The sequence below is a fragment of the Neofelis nebulosa genome, chromosome X (genome assembly GCF_028018385.1).
Source record: "Neofelis nebulosa isolate mNeoNeb1 chromosome X, mNeoNeb1.pri, whole genome shotgun sequence".
Taxonomy (NCBI): domain Eukaryota; kingdom Metazoa; phylum Chordata; class Mammalia; order Carnivora; family Felidae; genus Neofelis; species Neofelis nebulosa.
The window spans coordinates 76,715,232-76,734,869 of NC_080800.1; the positions used below are offsets into that span (position 1 = coordinate 76,715,232).

Sequence of the window (19,638 nt, forward strand, 5' to 3'; positions counted from 1 at the left end):
AATATCCAAAATATATAAAGAACTCATACAACTTAATAACAAATAACAAACAATCCAAGAAAAAAATGGGCAGAAGAACTAAATAGACATTTTTCCAAAGAGGACATCGAAATGGCTAACAGGCATGTGAAACGATGTTCAACATCATTCATCATCAGGAAGATGAAAATCAAAACAACAATGAGGCCTTGCAGATGCCCACCACCCTGGAGCTCCCTGCACCATCCAGCCATGCTCACTCCCACTGTGTTCTTTGACCTCCTTATGGTGAGCAAGCCCTTGGACTGTGTCTTCTTTGAGCTGAGGACAAATTTCCAAATACAACATAAAACTTTCATGCTCTGAGCACTGGAGAGAAAGGATTTGTTTATAGATTCCTGCTTTCACAGAACTATTCCAAGATTTATGTGTCAGAATGGTGACTTTACATGCCATAATGACACTGGCTGCAAGTCCATCTATGGCGAGAAATTTGATGATGAGAATTTCATCCTGAAGCATACAGGCCATGGCATCTATACTTGGCAAACGCTAAAACCAACACAAATGATTCCCAGTTTTTCATCTGCACTGACAAGACTGAGTGGTTGGACGATAAGTATGTGATTTTTGGCAAGGTGAAAGAGGGCATGAATATAGTGGAAGCCATGAAACACTTTGGGTCCAGGAATGGCAAGACCAGCAAGAAGATCACTATTGCTGATTATAGACAACTCTAATAAATTTGACTTGTGTTTTATCTCCACAACCATTCCTTCTGTAGCTCAGGAGAGCACCCTTTCACCCCCATCTGCTTGAAATATCCTATAATCTTTGTGCTCTCACTGCAGTTCTATAGGTTCAATAGTTTCTTTATTCCCCTCCAAGTCTAGCTGGATTGCAGAGCTAAGTTTATGAATATGAACTAAAAACTAAACAACAATAACAACAACAACAAAATCAAAACCACAATGTGATATCACCCCACACCTGTTAGAATGGCTATTATCAAGATGAGGCAAAAGGTGTGGGCCTTTTAAAAAAAATACATACACATTGTTGGTAGGATCATAAATTTGTTTAACCACTATGGAGAACAATAGGGAGGCTTCTCAAAAAAATTAAAAATAGATCTATCATATGATCCAGCAATTCCACCTCTGGGTATATATCCAAAAAGATGAAAATAGGATTTTGACATAATATATGCACTCTCATGTTTACTACAGCACTATTCACAATAGCCAAGATATGGAAATAACCCAAATGCCCATCAATGAATAAATAGGTAACAAAGATGTGGCACTTATACATAATGAAATATTACTCAGCCATGAGAAAGGGGTATATACTGTCATTTGTAAAAACATGGATGGACCCTGAGCACATCATGCTAAGCATGAGAAATCAAAGAAAGACAAGTACTGTACAATATCACTTATATGTGAAATCTAAAAAAGAGAAACCTTTAAAAAAAGAGAGAGAGAGAGAGTAAAATGGTGGTTACCAAAGGATTGGAGGGGGTTGAGATTGATGGTATTTAAGGATACAAACTTGTAACAAGTAGTGAATAAGCCATAGAAATCTTTGCACGCTATACTGAATATAGATAATATTGTACTATAATTATGTAATGTGATAAGTATCACTATAATGACAATCATATATATTATGTATAACAAATATACAAATGTAAAATATATATTTTATGTATTACAATTTCAAAGTAAAATGTCACATACCTTAAACTTATACAATGTTACATATCAAATGTATTCAACAACAACAAAAGAAATGGTAATCAACTAAATGCTATAATGCCATAAAACTTGCAGTCATTGTTGACTATTAATTATTAGGGAAACTGCATCATTATAGGGACTCCCTTGTGTACTTCTTTTGATATAAGGTTTAAGGAGAAACACTAGTTTGTCCAACAAGAGGATGTCTCTCTTTGCCTCTAGACAAGATTGACCCTGCGTTCTTGGCCTGAAAAGCCCCTGAAGAGTGTGCCCCAGGAATATGATTTTATGCCCATAGGTTCTAAAGATAAACCAATCCATCACCAACAAGATGGGTCATTTTATAAAGGTAGAGTTCAAAATTAAATCACAAGAGTCCTAACATACCTTCACATAGTCATGTGGTTTGTGACTCAATAATATATACAGACTTTCAGGTCAATTCTATGGAAACTGAATTATTTATTCATGTAATTGTACATCTTTATAAAGAAAAATAACAAAGGCGACTGACTTAGTGCTAGAAATTGTTGAGTATTTGGGAGTTACCAATTTTAACATTCGCTGAATAAGGCAACCTGGAGTGGGTAGCAAAATTATCTCTTAGTTTTTCTTTCTTTCCTTAATAGCAAAATCAAAGAGTATCCATATACACAAAGCTATATTGAGTCAATAAAAGTTAATTGGAAAGTATCACGTGACTGTGTCATAAAATCAGTCATCTCTTCAATAGTCGTTTCTATCCTGCTTGTAATTATAAAAATAAGTCAGTATTTTTATATTTTAATTCATAAGCATCCTAGGGAACATATTTCATTAAGAAGAAAAGGCAACTCTTAGCTGGCTCAGTCAGTAGAGCATGCAACTCTTGATTTCAGGGTTGTCACTTTAAGCCTCCCAATGATTGGGTGTAGAGATTACTAAAATAAATAAACATACTTTAGAAAAAAGAAAGCTATTTAAAAAATAATTGAAATTTGACCCGTTTATCACACTATAACCAAAAAAAAAAAAATCAGTTTCAAATAAATTAAAGCTCTATGAACAGCAAACAATAAAACTTATAGGAGGGTCATGGACAGATTTCTTAAATAGCACCCCCAATTGATAAATTTGACTACATTTAGATTCAGACCTCCTGTTCTTTCACAGAGTGTGGAAAAATATTTATAGTATGTACAATTGACAAATGGATGTGTAGCAGGTGGAACTCTCTTTTACTGTTTGTGGTATAATTATTTTTGGAAAATAATCTGGCATTATCTGCCAAAATTGAGTATGAAGATATCCTATGATAATTCTCTTCAGTAATGACCGAGGAGTGGAGTTGCTGTGTGAACCAAGAGACAGGGGAGCACTGTCCATAAAAGCTCCAAGCTGGAAAGCCTTGTATATATTTCCTCATGGCTCATTTTAATTGCTGTATAGTATCCTTTTATATAGTATATACCAGAACTTATCCATTATTTTTCTAAGAGAACTCTAATATATCACTTATGCTGCTTCTTCTTTGGAGTTGATCATCTTTTCTTAAATATTAACTTGTAAGAGTTCTTTGTATGTTAAGGATCTTAACCTATTTGCCATGCATGTTATGAAATATATTACCTAAATTGTCATTAATCATTTATCTTTTTTTACAATATTTTTCTCTATGAAAGCTTTACATTTTTATGCAATAAATTTATCATCAGTATGATGAATAAAAATAAAATATAAAAATAAAATATAAAAATAAAAAAATACATAAAAATAAAATAAAAATAAAAAATAAAATAAAAATAAATAAAAAATAAAACACACTCTCTATTCAAAAAGATAAGAAACATCCAGGGGCGCCTGGGTGGCTCAGTCGGTTAAGCTGCCGACTTCGGCTCAGGTCATGATCTCGCAGTCCGTGAGTTCAAGCCCCGCTTCGGGCTCTGTGCTGACAGCTCAGAGCCTGGAGCCTGTTTCAGATTCTGTGTCTCCCTCTCTCTGACCCTCCCCCTTTCATGCTCTGTCTCTCTCTGTCTCAAAAATAAATAAACGTTAAAAAAAAATAAAAAAAAGATAAGAAACATCCAGAAAAAAAAAAAAATACAAACAATTTAGTCATGAAGCAATGTAAAAGGGCAGTGGATACCTTTCCACGTGGAAATAATGAGGAAAACATTTAAAAACGATCAAATGGATGTAAAATATACTTTTAAATTATACTTAACATAGAAAGTTTCACTCTAGCTATTTGCCACACTTTTATTGGTCTCTACCAATTGTATTAAAAAAATTTATAAAATTTAATTATTTATGCAAAAAGTATCATGCACATCTACATTTAAGAATCTTGTTATATGTATTGAAATTATAATTTATCCTTCACTAAATATTTGGTATCTTCACCTTGTATAAATAACCTAGTGTTTTCTTTTATTCTATTTTCAGAATAATTACCTATAACTTCAAGAATTGCTAGAAATAGGTTCTAGAAGGCAAAAAGTAGGTGTTATTTGTATTAAAGAGAAACACCAATAGCCAGTGATGCTACATATTTCCAAAGTGCCCAAAATATTTTGGTCCTTTTTCAAAACACTGAACATTGATTTCATTTCTTGTAGACTGATTTAAGTGACTAGGCCACTCTAATAATAGTTTAAGTTTTAAGGTGTAAATATATGTTGCTCTCTGGTTTGTTTTAGCCAGTTTCTGTTCTTCTCTACTCAACCAGCAACATTCAAAATATAGACTCATCCTCCAAAAAGTCTTCCCACCACATTATTTATTATCAGTCTTACTTAACATCTGTGAAAAAAAGAAGACTGCAAGCTCAAAATGGTGTCACTTGGACTAAGTTCCCAAACTAGGGCTTAACACCTAATCTAATTTCAGTTTCAACCTTCACCTGAAATCTGGCATTAAACAGTCAAGAAAATTTTTCTTTCTATCAGCACCAAAGAATCTGTCACTGGGTTTTCTCTATCTCCCAAAGAAAGGTGAGGTAATTTGTATAATAAGACACCTTGCTTTTTACCCCTAGCAAACAGCTTCATCTGAAACATTTCTTTTTTTTCTTTTTCTTTTTTTGCTAATAACTTCCTTGTCCCCACCCTTCTTCTATAAAAACCTTCCATTTTGAACAACTCCTGGGAGTGCTTCTCTACTTGCTGATTTATGAAAAATTTAATAAAGCCCATTAGATCTTTAAATTTACTTGGTTGAATTTCGTTATTTGACACCTCTTACATTATATTCTGTATTATCTAGCACTTGTTCATGTGTCTTTTAAATACTTCACTAATAGCTTCATGTTTGTCAGTCTTCTCTAGAATAGCTTTATATGCCTGGGTTAGGAATCAATGTCTTCTACTTCTCTTGAGTCACAGTCATAGGACGTTAGGTCTATGAAAATTCTCAGGTCATCGTGTCACTTTTCCTCTTTTTATGCACGTTGAGAAAATTGAGGTCCAGAGAAGACTATAATAAGATTAGAATCTGTATCTTTTTTTTTTTTGAGAGAGAGAGACAGTACCATTGGGGAGGGGTGGAGAGAAAAAGAGAAAGAGAATCTTAAGCAGGTTCCATGCCCAGCACGAACCCTGACTCTCAACTCTCAAGACTCAACATGAGGCATGACACAGGGCTCGATGTGGGACTTGACATGGGCCTCGATCTCACTACCTTTAGATCATGACCTGAGCTGAAATCGTTTCAGACACTTAACTGACTGAACCACCCTGGTGCCCCAAGATCTCTTGATTTCCAATCACTTTTTTTCCCAATCCCTTGTTTTTATCACAATATTTGTAATTTTTCTTGCTCTTCTCAGTGCCTAGCCCACTGCTGGACTCTCAGGAAGCTTCTGAGGAACATTGTGCAGGTAAATTAATTTTCAGAGGCATTTATGCTACATTTATTGCTACTTACTTCAAACATTGCCAAGTTCTGTGCTTAGCTAAGAATGCTATATACTATATCTATAGTTCTCTAAAAATCAAGTGACATTCATCATTTATATTTTAATTTTCCATTAGTTTGTATTTTTTATTGTTTTTTTTTTTATTTTTGAGAGAGAGAGAGAGAGAAGAGCACAAACCAGGGAGGGGCGGGGGGGGGGGCAGAAGATCCAAAGTGGGCCCTGCACTGACACCAGTGAGCTCAATGGTGGCTCGAACTCATGAACTGTGAGATCATGACCTGAGCTGAAGTGGAACGTTCAACTGACTGAGCCACAAATGCACCCCACATTATTTTGTATTTTTAAATAAATGCTAATCAAGATATTCGAGTGACATAATAAATGTGTATATATATATATATATATATATATACACACACACATACATGTATGTATCTATGTATGGCTTATTTTAACATGGAAATCTGAAGGAAACATGGTTTGGATTAAATTGTTGTTTTTAGAGTGGGATAATTCTCTTACAATTTTGAAATCCGGCACCAGACAACCCAGGGAAAAATGCTACAATTACTAAACAAATCTGCAGTTTAGATTAAAAATAAAACTGTTAACTTATCTGGATTTTTTGAAAAGATCTTCAGGGAGTTCAGGTTCATCTTTTCTGTACACACTCATATCTACAGAAAATGGCCAGGACTTAATGGAATTTTACGACTAGACTAGAACGTGTATCTTCTTAAAGGAAGTGAAACAATTGTTTTTTGCAAGGAATTTCTATCATAGCTCACAAAGTCTCATTATACCTCACAAAAGCATGTCACCAGTATTTCTGTTAAATGAAAACATAGCTGCCACTTCAGAGTAAAACAATAACAACAACAAACATTACTACAACCTACTGAGAAATGAATATCTGCTCTCTACTCTCTTTTATTTGAATTTCTTTGAATAAAGAAATTGAATGCATGGGACACTATATGAGCTAGAATGAATGAATCATTTTTGGTGTTCAGCCAAATTGAAAATTACATCCAAGCTATTCAATCTCAGTCCAGTCAAATGCAAAGTTGGTTAAATGGTCCTTTGCTTAGGAGTGTTAAGTGATTGGGTAGGGATTGAGGTGAACCCAGATATCAAAGCACTTTTGGAGTATCTACCATATACATTTTTTAATGGTAGTGATTGATAACTCTAGATATGTGGCATTTTTACTCACCCTTTAATTATAATTGTTACCTATGGTTTTACATTCTAACTGTTACTGTTGGCATTTAATCCAAGTGGTCACAACAGATTCATCAGGTAGTTTACTCTGCCTCAATGTTAATTAAAATTCCTAAACACTATTTAGGGATTAGGTATCATTTCTTTTCAAATTGAAAGACATGTTTTTGCAAACATTTTTACTGTGATATATAAAATTATAATACTTACATGGTCACCCTTAGAAAGCATTGTATTTCTCCATATCCCAATTTCTTTTCTCATTCCCTTGAATCTGTGTCATATTCTGTCTCTAAACCTTATATTGAGTTCTGAATTTTAACAACATTCAGACAAGAAATGACTACGTTTTTAAAAAATAAGGCAAATTAATATAATTAAGTTAAAATTTTCTTCTCTTTCCTTATCACTGGGACACAAGCTACAAACAAACAAAAACACTTTATTGGGTCTTAACTACTCCCTTTAAGAACATCCAGGCAAACTGAACAAATTAGTCCTGGAGAATTTGGGGATCATGTCAATCAGTTTATGCTTATTTTACTAAAATTAGTCTACACTGACTCTTCCATTTTCTGGTTACCTTTACATTTACAGTATTCATTCAATGTCTATTGAACAATACATATCTTATTGTAGTGCATTAGACTAGAAAAATTTACATCTAAGTTGTACCACTACTTTCACTATCTGTCAAATAGAACATGGTCATTTAAAAAGGGTGACCAGGGGAGGAACCAAGATGGAGGAACATCATGGAAGGTTTGTATGTGTCTCACGTCCGTGAAATATAGCCAGACCAACACTAAACACCTAGAAAACTGATTGGAAGATTAACACAAAAATCTGCACAACCTGAACCACAGAATTCAGCAGGTACATGTCACTAAGAGCTGAACTTGGGGAGCAATAAGCCCCAAAAGGTAGGGAACCGCTTTTGCGGGCAGAGAGAAGATGGAGACTGGGGACGGGGGGAGCATACGGGAAAAGCACCCCTCCCAAAAAGCAGCTGGAGAGAAAGTGGAAAATTGGAAACAGCCACAGGGAATAAACTAAAAAGGGAGAAAGGAGAAAGGAGAGGATTTAAATTCCATTAAGACTGTAAATAAGGGGAGCGCAAAGGCTGAAACTCCGCAGCTCGATAACTGGTGCTCCTCTGGTGGGAAAGGTGAATCCCCAGGAACAGAGTGGGGTCTGGGAGGTTCTCAGGCCACACAAGAAAAAGGGGTTCCACTGCTGGAAGGACATTTGGTAGAGACTGTTGAAGCTACCTGGTCCCAGCAGATGCCAGAAGGCAGCCACATTCGCTGGTGCTGGGGCAAGGTAGTTGAGGGTGAAACCTGGTGTCAGATGTGTGTTGTGATTTTCCATGGTTCCTGAAACACTGAGGCTACACTATCTCATGATTTTTTGGGGGGGCTGGCTGGCACCTGGCAGCAGTCTTGGGGCACCGGCAACAGCAGGGTCCAGCGGGTGTTCCTGGGTGCAGCTGACATTCAGTCATTGCTCATTCAGCCATTGCTCGGTGAGAATCTCCCACAGAGAGGTGGAGCAGGTCAAAGCCACAGTTCTTTGGAAGTAAGGGGCTGGAGAAAACAGCCGCATCTGAGACAAAACTTGGGAGAGAGGTACTGCCTGGGGCCTGGTCACAGAGAGTGGAAAAGAGGGGAGTGGACAAGAGTTGAAGATGGAAGACTGGTGTGCAACTGCTGATCCTGGAGAACAGACTGGGTGGCTGGGTGGCGCCATTTTTTCACTGCTCCCGTGCATGCGTGTGTGCACCAAGGAGCACCTCAACAATCCACCCCAGTAGGCTAGCAGCGCCATCAAGGGGAGAGCAGAGCTGTTACACCGAACCCTGCCCAACTGGGCCATCTTTGCTCTTCAAGAACACAAAACTCACTGCCTGCTTAATCTATGGACTATTATAAAGAGCTACATGGACTGGGAAAACAAAACAATTTCAGTCCTACTTCAATCTGTTAGCAGGTTCATCTATTCGATTTTTTTCTCTTTCTCCTTTTTCTCTTTTACAATTGTTTTCTTTTTCTTGAATACAGAAAGAGAAAAAACTCATTTTTATTTTCAATTTTTATTAAAAATATCTGTCTTTAATTTGTATTACTATAATTTGTACTTTTGTGTATATTTTTTCAAATTCTACTTTACTTCCATCATTTTATTTTTTTTCTACTTCTGCGTACTCACATTTTCAACTTTTCAAACAATTTCCTTTTTTTCTTTTTTTCTATTTTTCATTTCTTTTCTTTTTCTTGAATGCAGAAAGAGAAAAACTTCATTTTTACTTTCAATCTCTTTTTAAAATATTTTTATTTAATTTATATTACTATATTTTTTGCTTTTATTTATTTTTTTCAAATTCTATCTTACTCCCATCATTTTATTTCAGTCTGCTATAGTGTATTCACTTTTTCAAATTTTCAAGTGATTTCTTTTTTTGTCTTTTCCTTTTTTCTTTTTTTATTTTTTTTCCCTGTTTTGATTCTTTTCTTTTTTTCTTAAATACAGAAAACAGAAAAAAAATTCGTATTTCTTTTCAATTTTTATTAAACATATTTTTCTATAATTTTTCTACTATATTCTCTATTTTTGTATATTTTAGTCTACTTTAATATATTCATTTTTTCAAATTCTCAAACAATTTCCTTTTTTTCTCTACCCCCCTTTTTTTTTGTTTGTTTGTTTCTCTAATCTGTCAAACCCCTTTCTACATCCAGACCAAAACACACCTAGGATCTAGCATCATCTATTCGATTTTTGTGTGGATGTGTTTTTAACTTTTAATTTTAATATTTTTTTAATTTTAATTTTTTTTAATTTCAATTTTTCTACCTCATTAATTCTTTTTCTCCCTTCAAAATGACAAAACGAAGGAATACAGTGCAAAAGAAAGAGCACGAAGAAACGAGAGCCAGGGATTTAACCAACACAGACACAAGCAAGATGTCTGAACCAGAATTTAGAATCACTATAATAAGAATACTAGCTAGAGTCAAAAGTAGATTAGAATCCCTTTCTGCAGAAATAAAAGAAGTAAAAAATAGCCAGAATGAAATTTAAAATGCTATAACTGAGCTGCAATCACAGATGGATGCAGCGGTGGCAAGGATGGATGGGGCAGAACAGAGAATCAGCGATATAGAGGACAAACTTATAGAGAATAATGAAGCAGAGAAAAAGAGGGAGATTAAAGGCAAAAGAGCACAATTTAAGAATTAGAGAAATCAGTGACTCATTAAAAAGGAACAACATCAGAATCATAGGGGTTCCAGAGGAGGAAGAGAGAAATAGGGATAAAAGGGTTATGTGAGCAAATCATACCGGAAAACTTTCTTAACCTGGGGAAAAACACAGACATCAAAATCCAGGAAGCACAAGGAACCCCATTAGATTGAACAAAAACCGACCACCAACAAGGCATATCATAGTCAAATTCACAAACCACTCACACAAGGAGAGAACCATGAAAGCAGCAAGGGAAAAAAGTCCCTAACCTACAAGGGAAAACAGATCAGGTTTGCAGCAGACCTATCCACAGAAACCTGGCAGGCCAGAAAGGAGTGGTGGGATATATTCAGTGTGCTGAATCAGAAAAATATGCAGCCAAGAATTCCTCATCCAGAAAGGCTGACATTCAAAATAGAAGGAGAGATAAAAGTTTCCTAGACAAACAAAAAAAGGAGTTTGTGACCACTAATCAGCCCTGCAAGAAATATTAAGGGGAACTCTCTGAGGGGACAAAAGATGAATATATATATATATATATATATATATATATATATAATCAAAAGCAACAAAGATTAGAAAGGGACAGAGAACACCACTCCAACTCTACAAGCATTATAATGGCAATAAATTAATATCTTTCACTACTCACTCTAATCATCAATGGACTCAATGCTTCAGTCAAAAGACATAGGGTAACAGAATGGATGAGAAAACAAGACCCATCTATACGCTGTTTACAAGAGACCCACTTTAGACCTAAAGACACCTACAGATGGAAATTAAGGGGATGGAGAAACATCTATCATGCTAACTGTCAACAAAAGAAAGCCAGAGTAGCCATAGTTATATCAGACAATCTAGACTTTAAAATAAAGACTGTATCAAGGGGGGCAGAAAGGGATTATATCATAATCAAGGGGTCTATAATCAAGGGGTCTATAGACCAAGAAGACCTAACAATTGTAAACATTTATGCACCAAATGTGGTGCTCCCAAATATATAAATCAATTAATTACAAACATCAAGAAACTCATGGATAGTAATAGCATAATAGTAGGAGACTTAAACACCCCACTCACAGCAATGGACAGATCATCTAATCAAAAAATCAACAGACAAGGAAACAATGGCTTTGAATGACACATTGGACCAGATGGACTTAACAGATATATTCAGAACATTTCATCCTAAAGCAGCAGAATATACATTCTTCTCCAGTGTACATGGAACGTGTTGCAGAATAGACCATATACTGGGACAGAAATCAGCCCTCAGCAAGTACAAAAAGATTGAGATCATACCGTGCATATTTTCAGACCACAATGCTGTGAAACTTGAAATCAATCACAAGAAAAAATTTGGAAAGGTAACAAACACTTGGAGAATGAAGAACATCCTACTAAAGAACGAATGGGTTAAACAAGCAGTTAAAGAAGAAATTAAAAAGTATATGGAAGTTAATGAAAATGATAGCACCACAAACCAAAACCTCTGGGACACAGGAAAGGCGGTCATAAGAGGAAAGTATATAGCAATCCAGGCCTTCCTAAAGAAGGAAGAAAGATCTCAGATACACAACCTACCCTTCCGCCTTAAGGAACTAGAAAAAACAGCAAATAAAACCCAAAACCAGCAGAAGACAGGAAATAAAGATTAAAGCAGAAATTAATGCTATCAAAACGTAAAAAAACAGTAGAACAGATCAATGAAACCAGAAGCTGGTTCTTTGAAAGAATTAACAAAATTGATAAACCACTAGTCAGTTTGATCAAGAAGAAAAAGGAAAGGACCCAAATAAGTAAAATCAAGAATGAAACAGGAGAGATCACAACCATGACAACAGAAATAAAAACAATAATAAGAGAATGTTATGAGCAATTATATGCCAACAAAGTAGGCAATCTGGAAAAAATGGACAAATTCCTAGAAACATATACGCTACCAGAACTGAAACAGGAAGAAATAGAAAATTTGAACAGACCCATAATCAGTAAGGAAATCAAATTAGTAATCAAAAATCTGCCAAAAAACAAGAGTCAAGGGCCAGATGGCTTTCCAGGGAAATTCTACCAAACATTTAAGGAAGAGTTAACACCTATTCTCTTGAAACTATTCCAAAAAATAGAAATGGAAGGAAAACTTCCAAACTCTTTCTATGAAGCCAGCATTACCCTGATTCCAAGACCAGACAGAGGCCCCACTAAAAAGAACTATAGACCAATTTCCCTGATGAACATGGATTCAAAAATCCTCAACAAGATATTAGCCAACTGGATCCAACAATACATTTAAAAAATTATTCACCATGACCAAGTGGGATCTATTCCTGTGATTCAGGGCTGGTTCAATATCTGCAAAACAATTAACGAGATTCATCACATCAATAAAAGAAAGGAAAAGAACCATTTGATCCTCTCAATAGATGCAGAGAAAGCATTTGACAAAATACAGCATCCTTTCTTGATAAAAACCCTCAAGAAACTAGGGATAGTAGTATCATACTTCAAGATCATAAAAACCATATATGAACAACCCAACACTAATATCATCCTCAATGGGGAAAAACTGACTCTTTCCCCCTAAGGTCAGGAATAAGACAGGGATGTCTACTCTTGCCACTGTTATTAAACATAGAATTGAAAGTCTTAGCCTCTGCAATAATACAAAACAAAGAAATAAAAGGCATTCGAATCGGCCAGGAGGAGGTCAAATTTTCATTCTTCACAGATGACACGATACTCTATATGGAAAACCCAAAAGATGATAACCAACAAACTGCTAGAACTGATTCATGAATTAAGCAAATTTGCAGGATGTAAAATCAATGCACAGAAATCGGTTACATTCCTATTCACCAACAATGAAGCAACAGAAAGAGAAACCAAGTAATCGATCCCATTTTACAGTTGCACCAAAAACCATAAAATACCTAGGAATAAATCTACCCAAAGAGGTGAAAAATCTATACACTGAAAACTATAGAAAGCTGATGAAAGAAATTGAAGAAGACACAAAGAAATGGAAAAAGATTCCATGCTCCTGGATAGGAAGAACAAATATTGTTAAAATGTCGATACTATCCAAAGCAATCTACATATTCAACACAATCGCTATCAAAGTAACACCAGCATTCTTCACAGATCTAGAACAAACAATCCTAAAATTTGTATGGAACCAGAAAAGACCCTGAATAGCCAAAGCAATCTTGAAAAAGAAAACCAAAGCAGGAGGCATCACAATCCCAGACTTCAAGCTATACTACAAAGCTGTAATCATCAAGACAGTATGGTACTGGCACAAGAACAGACAGGTCAATGGAATAGAATAGAGAACTCAGAAATGGACCCACCAATGTATGGGCAACTAATCTTTGACAAAGCAGGAAAGATTATTCAATGGAATAAAGACAGTCTCTTCAGCAAGTGTTGCTGGGAAAACTGGACAGCAACATGCAGAAGAATGAACCTGGATCACTTTCTTACACCATACACAAAAATAAACTCAAAGTGGATAAAAGACCTCAATGTAAGACAGGAAGCCATCAAAATCCTTGAGGAAACAGGTAAAAACCTCTTTGATCTTGCCAGCAGCAATTTCTTACTCAACACGTCTCTGGAGGCAAGGGAAACAAAAGCAAAAATGAACTACTGGGACGTCATCAAAATAAAATGCTTCTGCACAGCGAAGGAAACAATCAGCAAAACTAAACAGCAACCAACAGAATGGGAGAAGATATTTGCAAATGACATATCAGATAAAGGGTTAGTATCCAAAATCTATAAAGAAGTTATCAAACTCGACACCCAAAAAACAAATAATCCAGTGAAGAAATGGGCAAAAGGCATTAATAGACACTTCTCCAAAGAAGATATCCAGATGGCCAACCGACACATGAAAAAATGCTCAACATCACTCATCATCAGGGAAATACAAATCAAAACCACAATGAGATATCACCTGACATCTTTCAGAATGGCTCACATTAACAACTCAGGCAACAACAGATGTTGGCAAGGATGCCGAGAAAGAGGATCTCTTTTGCATTGTTGGTGGGAATGCAAGCTGGTGCAGCCACCCTGGAAAACAGTATGGAGCTTCCTCAAAAAACTAAAAATAAAACTACCCTATCACCCAGCAATTGTACTACTAGGCATTTATCCAAGGGATACAGGTGTGCTGTTTTGAAGGGACACATGCACCCCCATGCTTATAGCAGCACTATCAACAATAGCCATAGTATGGAAGCAGCCCAAATGTCCATTGATGGATTAATGGATAAAGACGATGTGATACACACACACACACACACACACACAATGGAGTATTACTCAGCAATCAAAAAGAATGAAATCTTGCCATTTGTAGCTACATGGATGGAACTGGAGGGTATTACGCTAAGTGAAATTAGTCAGAGAAAGAAAAAATCATATGACTTCACTCATATGAGGACGTTAAGAGCAAAATATGAATATAAGGGAAGGGAAACAAAAATAATATAAAAGCAGGGAGGGGGACAAAACAAAAGAGACTCATAAATATGGAGAACTGAGGGTTGCTGGAGGGGTTGTGGGAGGGGGGTGGGCTAAATGGGTAAGGGGTATTAAGGAATCTACTGAAATCATTGCTTCACTATATACTAATTTTGATATAAATTTTAAAAAATAAAAAATAAAAAATAAAATTAGAAAAAATAGAGAAAAATAAAAAGGGTGACCAAAATACAATATCTTATTCAAAGACGTTTTAATAGAAGAGATGATGTACTTAAGCATCTCATGCTTATATTATCTTCTGGATTTTACTTTTTTTAGGAAGCCTTCAACAATGCTTGTATATTCACTTGTAAAACTTGGACTATAGTCTGTTTCTTCCTAGAGGGATATTGAATTTGATCTCCTTACCACTAAAACAAGCAAGCAAACAAATAAATAATTAAAAAAAAAACAACTGATGAGTGTGGCTTGCTTATAAAATATCAGTTGCAAAATAGAACCCTGGGGATGAATATTGGATTGTGCATTTCTAGAGATAATTTACTCATTTGACAATATTAGTAAAGAAAAAACGTTTATTGAAAAGTGGACAGAACACCCATATGGAAATAAACCAGCTATTTATCATTCTGTAGAAGTTAGTGAGTGAAAGATCAGATATCTTGCTGTATCACTTCCTTTTCATTATTATTTGCTATTTCTGAGAGGAGCTGCTAGTCACTGTAGACTATGTTTAGATGCTGTCATCATTATTATCATGTTAGTTAATTTTGAACCTACCCTGTCCAAACCTTAATACTTTCAAGTTACATTTATTTTAGAATACATGAAATTCTTCAATACCAAATGTGGAGCAAATTCTTTTATTGGAAGGATGTAATTCTACATCTGTATCTCAAGATGCTGTTTGGGTTAGTTTTAAGTTATAATAATTCTATTTTGAAGGCTTTTGCCTGGCATCCATAATTCACATGAATGTTGTTGTTTTAACTTTACGTGATTTCATGTTAGTCTAATTAAAAGTTTATAATGGGAACCACAGGGCTAGGGTTTACTTAGAAAACTATAGAAAGCAAGTATTGCATTGTGGGGCTCAGGAAAAATATTCAGCAACAGTTCTTAAACAATTCTTCATATTATAAGAGAACAAAAAATGTATTCATCTACCTCCCAAGCAAAAATCCATGTTTAGTCTCACTTTCTCTATCTCCTCTCCAGGTCACTGATGTACAAACATCCCCTCTTCTACCTGAACTCACCTATCAGCTAGAGTTAATTTCTCTGGTCTCTTCACAGTAAAATTCATCAGGCTTACAGCTTCTGTATTTTGCTTAAACATTTTGTCATGTTACTACCTTACCCAAGAACCCTATTGCCTACCACGTCAAATACATCTCCCCATACTTTTGAAGGCCCTCCTTTTTTTTTCTCTACAGATAAAAGCCAAAATGAAAACTTGAAAAAAAAAAAAGACAGTTGAATTTCCAGGCAAAGTTAAGACAGAGAATCCAATAATTCAAACACAGCCAAGGGTAGACAGCTTGGCAGGAGACAAATTAGGAGACCAGACATCTAGGACATCTGAAGTTCTTACAGATTAGAACAACATATCAATTCTAAGGAACTATCCAAGGTTTGAGTGGGTAGAAGTTCTTGAAGATAAAGACAAAAAATGGCTCCAAATGCAGTAAGTGTATTAGTCAGCTATTTCTGATTACCTCCTAAAATAAATAAAGAACATTTGTCAGTTTATGGGTCACTAGGTGGTTCTGTTATCTAGGCTAGGCTTGGCTGATTTTTACTGGGATTTCTCATGTCTCTAGTTAGCTGGTGGGTTAACCGGGGCTATCTTACGTAGTATGGAATCTTTTCAGATAACTCAGCTCTCATCTATGTATCTCTCACATCTTTCCAGCAAGCCAGCTCAGGCAATTGTCATGATTTTGACAGAGGTGAAAGAGAAGAAACAAAAATGCAAAAGCACTTTTAAAATTTCTGTTTGCATTAATCTTGCAATATCCTATTGGCCAAAGCAAGGCACATGACCAAGACCAGAGTCAGTCTGGAAGCCAACAATATTGGATACAGAGAGACATGATCACAGTTTGCTAAAAAAAAAAAAAAAAGAGTCAAAAGTCTTAAAGGGAAAGTGGAGTGAAAGTAGTTCTAACCCTTTATTGGGATAGACCCTATGTGCCTTCTCGCCATTTTTCCTCCTTGTATTATTAGTAAAGCAAGTGTGTTTTTATTTATTTATTTTTTTTTTTTTTTAAATTAATTAATTAATTTATTTATTTATTTTTTAATATATGAAATTTACTGTCAAATTGGTTTCCATACAACACCCAGTGCTCATCCCAAAAGGTGCCCTCCTCAATACCCATCACCCACCCTGCCCTCCCTCCCACCCCCCATCAACCCTCAGTTTGTTCTCAGTTTTTAACAGTCTCTTATGCTTTGGCTCTCTCCCACTCTAACCTCTTTTTTTTTTTTTTTTTTCCCTTCCCCTCCCCCATGGGTTTCTGTTACGTTTCTCAGGATCCACATAAGAGTGAAACCATATGGTATCTGTCTTTCTCTGTATGGCTTATTTCACTTAGCATCACACTCTCCAGTTCCATTCACGTTGCTACAAAAGGCCATATTTCATTTTTTCTCATTGCCACGTAGTATTCCATTGTGTATATAAACCACAATTTCTTTATCCATTCATCAGTTGATGGACATTTAGGCTCTTTCCATAATTTGGCTATTGTTGAGAGTGCTGCTATAAACATTGGGGTACAAGTGCCCTTATGCATCAGTACTCCTGTATCCCTTGGATAAATTCCTAGCAGTGCTATTGCTGGGTCATAGGGTAGGTCTATTTTTAATTTTCTGAGGAACCTCCACACTGCTTTCCAGAGCGGCTGCACCAATTTGCATTCCCACCAACAGTGCAAGAGGGTTCCCGTCTCTCCACATCCTCTCCAGCATCTATAGTCTCCTGATTTCTTCATTTTGGCCACTCTGACTGGCGTGAGGTGGTATCTGAGTGTGGTTTTGACTTGTATTTCCCTTATGAGGAGCGACGTTGAACATCTTTTCATGTGCCTGTTGGCCATCCGGATGTCTTCTTTAGAGAAGTGTCTATTCATGTTTTCTGCCCATTTCTTCACTGGGTTATTTGTTTTTCGGGTGTGGAGTTTGATGAGCTCTTTATAGATTTTGGATACTAGCCCTTTGTCCGATGTGTCATTTGCAAATATCTTTTCCCATTCCGTTGGTTGCCTTTTAGTTTTGTTGGTTGTTTCCTTTGCTGTGCAGAAGCTTTTTATCTTCATAAGGTCCCAGTAATTCACTTTTGCTTTTAATTCCCTTGCCTTTGGGGATGTGCTGAGTAAGAGATTGCTACGGCTGAGGTCAGAGAGGTCTTTTCCTGCTTTCTCCTCTAAGGTTTTGATGGTTTCCTGTCTCACATTCAGGTCCTTTATCCATTTTGAGTTTATTTTTGTGAATGGTGTGAGAAAGTGGTCTAGTTTCAACCTTCTGCATGTTGCTGTCCAGTTCTCATAGCACCATTTGTTAAAGAGACTGTCTTTTTTCCATTGGATATTCTTTCCTGCTTTGTCAAAAATGAGTTGGCCATATGTTTGTGGGTCTAGTTCTGGGGTTTCTATTCTATTCCATTGGTCTATGTGTCTGTTTTTATGCCAATACCATGCTGTCTTGATGATGACAGCTTTGTAGTAGAGGCTAAAGTCTGGGATTGTGATGCCTCCTGCTTTGGTCTTCTTCTTCAAAATTACTTTGGCTATTCGGGGCCTTTTGTGGTTCCATATGAATTTTAGGATTGCTTGTTCTAGTTTCAAGAAGAATGCTGGTGCAATTTTGATTGGGATTGCATTGAATGTGTAGATAGCTTTGGGTAGTATTGACATTTTGACAATATTTATTCTTCCAATCCATGAGCAGGGAATGTCTTTCCATTTCTTTATATCTTCTTCAATTACCTGCATAAGCTTTCTATAGTTTTCAGCATACAGATCTTTTACATCTTTGGTTAGATTTATTCCTAGGTATTTTATGCTTCTTGGTGCAATTGTGAATGGGATCAGTTTCTTTATTTGTCTTTCTGTTGCTTCATTGTTAGTGTATAAGAATGCAACTGATTTCTGTACGTTGATTTTGTATCCTGCAACTTTGCTGAATTCATGTATCAGTTCTAGCAGACTTTTGGTGGAGTCTATCGGATTTTCCATGTATAATATCATGTCATCTGCAAAAAGCGAAAGCTTGACTTCATCTTTGCCAATTTTGATGCCTTTGATTTCCTTTTGTTGTCTGATTGCTGATGCTAGAACTTCCAGCACTATATTAAACAACAGCGGTGAGAGTGGGCATCCCTGTCGTGTTCCTGATCTCAGGGAAAAAGCTCTTAGTTTTTCCCCATTGAGTATGATGTTAGCTGTGGGCTTTTCATAAATGGCTTTTATGATCTTTAAGTATGTTCCTTCTATCCCGACTTTCTCAAGGGTTTTTATTAAGAAAGGGTGCTGGATTTTGTCAAAGGCCTTTTCTGCATCGATTGACAGGATCATATGGTTCTTCTCTTTTTTTTTGTTAATGTGATGTATCACGTTGATCGATTTGCGAATGTTGAACCAGCCCTGCATCCCAGGAATGAATCCCACTTGATCATGGTGAATAATTCTTTTTATATGCTGTTGAATTCGATTTGCTAGTATCTTATTGAGAATTTTTGCATCCATATTCATCAGGGATATTGGCCTGTAGTTCTCTTTTTTTACTGGGTCTCTGTCTGGTTTAGGAATCAAAGTAATACTGGCTTCATAGAATGAGTCTGGAAGTTTTCCTTCCCTTTCTATTTCTTGGAATAGCTTGAGAAGGATAGGTATTATCTCTGCTTTAAACGTCTGGTAGAACTCCCCTGGGAAGCCATCTGGTCCTGGACTCTTATTTGTTGGGAGATTTTTGATAACCGATTCAATTTCTTCACTGGTTATGGGTCTGTTCAAGCTTTCTATTTCCTCCTGATTGAGTTTTGGAAGAGTG

The 19,638-nt window shown here is 36.0% G+C and overlaps 1 pseudogene; it reads left to right on the plus strand.

Annotated features, from left to right (window-relative positions):
• Window positions 1-231: 231 nt before the first annotated feature.
• On the plus strand, window positions 232-719 carry LOC131502918 (peptidyl-prolyl cis-trans isomerase A-like; annotated as a pseudogene).
• The last annotated feature ends 18,919 nt before the right edge of the window (window positions 720-19,638 follow it).